Raw genomic sequence first — 5279 nt, 5'->3', positions numbered from 1 at the left:
GCCCAACAACAACAGCAAAGGATTGTCAGTTTTCTCGACAGCAGTCAAGACTATAGAAGATCAGTGAGTGCCTATTACACTGAACCGAGGTACTATGAGAATTATCCTAACAATGGTCCCAATCTTTGAGACCACCTGAACCAAAGTCGGGGGCAACCCAACTAGTGAAATTCATACTTAAGGGCACATCTAAATGCCCAAAGGGAGCCCTTACAGCTTGTATACAATAATAATTATAACCTGATACTACAATAAGGGGTTGGAGTTCCTTGGAACAATAACTAGCCCACAGTAGTGCAGGCTCTGCCTCTAGTAGATCTATTCCAGGAAAGGATAAATCAGCTCGAGGAGTAGTTCAGACACCTTCGAGAGGGAAAGGAGAAATACAATGCCTATGATTCAGACGAGGAGCTCGAGCATTTTTCTCCTCATTTCTCGAGCACACCTTTCTTGTATGGCTTTAAGATACCACACGTGGTACCATACAACGGGAACACCGATCCTAGTAGCCACTTAAGCACATTCAACATGGTGATGAGAGCCAGTAATTTTGGCCTTGAGCTCAGATGCATCCTATTCCCAACGACGCTAACGGGAGATGAAAAAATTTGGTTTGACAAGTTCCAAAGAAGTTCAAAAAGCATCAAGCTTGAAGCTTCGTCTTTGGAAAATATCCGACAATATCCAAGAGAATTACTAAAGAATTATTTGGCCAGATTCAACATCGAGGTGGCCTATGCCCACGATGTTGATAATAGTAGCCACCTAATGGCAGTTTGAGCTGGAATCTTTCCAGGAAGCCCCCTATAAGATGGCATACAACAAAAGTCAGTTTGAACAATCACAAAGTACACCCTTCTAGCCCAGAGGTTTATCAATGTAGATGAGGTTAGGTTGGCACTACAGTTAGCGCCTTTGGTGCCAATAACTACAATGACGAACATTAACTCAGCCTCGATCTTGGCAGCACCATTTACGGCTCAACCTTCTGGTGATAATTCCTCTAAGAAGAAGAGTAATGAAGGAAATAACCCCGAGGGGGACGAGAATGAAAAGAAAAGGAGAGATAAATATATCTCTATTTACACTATATATACCAAGCACACAAAAACTCGGGAAAATATATACGTGGTGAATGAGAATGAAGTTCCATTCAGGCGCCCTGAGGCAATGCACAACCAACGCGCCAAACGAGATCAAAATAAATACTTTCGGTTCCACAGGGACATCAGCACTCGACTGAGGAATGCAGATAGCTACAAGCAAAATTGAAGGATTGATCTCGAGAGGCTACCTTGGACAATATGTCTGAAGTAGAAACAATAATCAGGCGCACACTTTGCCTAACCAGAGGGCAGCTCTATTCCAACCTGCGCAACAACCTCAAGTTGTTGTAACCCATACAAAGGAGGATAATTGACCTCCCCCAATCGATGGAGAAGATGTGATAACCATCGTCGGGGGACCCCACATAGCCAGAACAAGCAGAAATGCTCAGAAAGGATATGTTTAGGAGTTCAAAACTAGAGACGAATCTCAGTATGTCCCAAAACCTTGAGTTCCCAAACAGCAAAAGGTCGAAACCCAACCTATTACCTACACAGAAGAGGATGCCTCTCATGTCTAGTTTCCACACAATGACCCATTGGTCATTACCATTCAACTCACAGTTCACCAAGTCCTGATAGATAACAGGAGCTCGGTGAACATCCTTTACAAGACGACTTTGGAGAAAATGGGTCTGTTTGTTCGAGACTTAGAAGCCTGTGCAACCACCTAGTACGTGTTCTCTGGGGAAGGGATTTCCAGCATGGGGGCAATTAAGCTCCCAGTGACATTGAGAGAATATACAGTCTCAATCATTAAAATGTTCGAGGTCATAGTAGTGGACACCTCATCGGCCTACAACGTCTTGCTCGGGAGACCAGCCCTGATTGGGTTGGGGGCAGCAACGTCAGTAAGGTACTTGGCCCTAAAATTCCTAACACCAAGTGGAATCATAACATTGGAGGGAGATCAATTAGCAGCCCGAGAGTGCTACAACATCTCTATGAGGGGAAAAGGTTAGTCTAGTGCTCAAATACTAGTTATGATTGAAGAAGTAGGATAAAGAATTTTCTTAGGTCAAAGATGAGATAGACCCAAGAATGGGAGAGGATAGGGCTAATCTTGGCCCAATAGAGGAGCTTGAACACATTCAGCTCGAAGAAAAAGACACCACTAAGGTGGTGAAAATAGGGAAGAACCTCACTAAGGAAGCGAGATAGCAGTTAATCCACTTCTTGAGGGAAAATCAAGATATTCTTGCATGGTCCCATTCAGATATGATCGGGATTGATCTCAATATAATTATCCATGCATTAAACATAGAAAAAAATTTCCCCGTGAAACAACATAAAAGAAGGCTCCTTAACGATGAAAAAAGCAAGCCCTGAAATAAGAAGTTGATAGATTAAAGGCGAACCAGTTCATAAGAGACGCCTTTTACCCAGATTGATTGCCAATCCAATTTTAGTTCTGAAACTAAATAGTAAATGGCGAATATGCATTGATTACTTAGACCTAAATATGGCGTGTCTGAAGGATTGCTTTCCGCTGCCTCAAATCGATCAGTTCATAGAAACAACATCAGGTCATGACATCATGTCGTTCATGGATGCTTACTCTGGATATAACCAAATAGAATTGCATGCTCCTGATCAAGAACACACAAGCTTTATGATGGAAAAGGTACTATATTGTTATAATGTGATGTCATTCGGGCTATAAAATGGAGGAGCGACATATCAGAGGTTGGTGAATTGTATGTTCGCTGAATAGATAAAAAAATAATATGGAAGTGTAGGTGGATGATATGCTCATAAATCCAAACAAAACAATAACTATGTAGACAACCTTGCGGAGTGTTTCACTATACTTCGAAAATTTAAAATGAGACATAACCCACAAAAATGCTCATTTGGGGTAACATCGGAAAAGTTTCTAGGATTCATAGTGAACGCTCAAGGCATCAAAGTGAATCCAAATAAGATCAAGGCCTTAATAGATATGCTTTCACCTTGAAATCATAAAGATGTCCATAGTTTAACTAGGTGAATGGCAGCCTTAAAAGGTTCATTTCGAAATCCACCGAAAAATTCCTTCCCTTCCTTAATCTTTTGAGAGGGGGCACGAAATTTGAATGGACGGAGGAGTGCGAGCTTGCATTTCTCTCCCTTATGAAGCACCTTGTCAAGCCTCCAATATTATCCAACCAGTATTGGGAGAAGTATTGTACTTATACCTCCCCACAACTGAGCATACTATTAGTGCAGCATTAGTTCGAGAGGACAAAAAAGTGCAAAGATCGGTATACTATATTAGTAAACGAATCTTAGGGCTTGAGTCACGATACCCTCTAATGGAAAAGCTCGCATTATGCCTAGTGCTTGCATCTCGAAAGTTGCGGCCTTATTTCCAAGTGCACCCAATACATGTGCTGATTGATCAGCCATTAAGAAAATATTGTCAAAACTTAAGGCATCTGGTCGACCATTGAAATGGGCAGATGAACTTGGGCAATTCAAGATCATATATCACCCGAGAAAAATAATGAAAGGCCAGGCCCTAAGTGATTTTATAGAGAATGCACAGGGATATCCAACTAAAAAGTCATAACCCCAGTTGGAGAGCTGTGGAGACTTTATGTTGATGGGTCCTCCAATGAAAATGGATCGGGGGCAGGTATTATACTAATATCCCCATCAGGACATAGGTTTCAATCAGCATTGAGATTTGGATTCGAAGCATCTAACAACAAGGCTGAATATGAAGCCTATAGCATGATTGCGAGTAGCTTCCGAGCTGAAAGCCAAATCCATACATTGCAACAGCGATTCACAACTTGTGGTCAACCAAGTATTAGGAGAGTATTAGGCTCGAGGAACTAAAATGGCAACATACTTGGAAATAGTCAAGTTAGCATTCAAACACTTCGAATTTTACAAAATCGAACAAGTCCTAAGAGAACAGAACTCTAATGTGTTAGAATTAATACCCTAAAAGCATGAGAAGACATTTTATTGATTTAAATAAAAGTACAATTTTATTATGTTGAATGTTATAATTAATGTTTGAATTAATTATATAATAATATCAAGAAAATTCATTATTCATTCATAAGAATATGATCTTGTATTAGTACGAGATAATTAAGATCATATATAATGAATAAAATAGTCAGTAACATATTAAAGTAAGGAATCTTTAATGAATGGTTACTAGTGCAGTTTACTAAGCATACAGGATGCGAGTGATCTATATTCGGATTAGTGATGTTGATAGACATCTTAGTAAAAATGTTGTATATAATAGAGAGTATATATCACAGGACCGATGAAATTAATTATCTTTATAAACTTGTCGTTTGACATAAAGATTTCATTCTTATAATAATAGATGATAATTTGTAGATCAGTCTAAATCCTGAGTATTCATGAACTCCTGTTTGTGTTTATTCGATCTTTTGATGCATTCGCTAAGGTTTCTTAGTATAATGAGGCTAATGCCTTTTATTTTGGAGATTCAATATCATGAATGGCTAGGAACATGATTTACAATAATGGAATCCAAACTTTCCTAACAGATCGAATATTGGTTCCCTTAAGGGTTAATTTTGGAACTGAATAGTAATTGAGCTCAAATCTATAATTTGATTATAAATTAATTATTCCCTGGTGAATTAATGGTACTTAAGGATCAAGAGGTAATTAGAAGGGTAAAACGGTAGTCTTGACCAGCTCTAATTAATGAACCAATAAATGGAGGACAAAACTACATTTATTGATTATATCAATGGACTACAATAGAAAACTCTGTAAATATAATTATGTAAATAATTAGAGTGAAATTCCATATTTAAAGTGGAGTAATCATGGAATTAATAAATAAACCTGAAAAACTATTCAACACATCTTCTCTCAAACAAAGCTCTCTAGATCACATGTGTTGAGTACATCTAGAGAGTCCTAAGTCAACCTTTTGAATCATATGTGCCCACACACGTCCTTGTGTGTTTGATGATTGGTCTAGAAGATCAAGGTGTGAGCTTTCAGAGTTTGGATTGGAAGATCGTTGACTTATACAAAAGATTTGTGGATACTTGATACGATTCAAGAGGTAATCTCTAATCTATTTGTATGTGATTTAATATATCTATATATGTATGATCCTAGCTAGTATTAAAAAAATTTAAAAATCCAATTTCTGCTGTGTATCTTTGATTTACACGTTTAATACCA

Source organism: Humulus lupulus, chromosome 4, assembly GCF_963169125.1.
Source record: "Humulus lupulus chromosome 4, drHumLupu1.1, whole genome shotgun sequence".
NCBI classification, from domain to species: domain Eukaryota; kingdom Viridiplantae; phylum Streptophyta; class Magnoliopsida; order Rosales; family Cannabaceae; genus Humulus; species Humulus lupulus.
Note: the sequence above shows the minus strand (reverse complement) of the source record.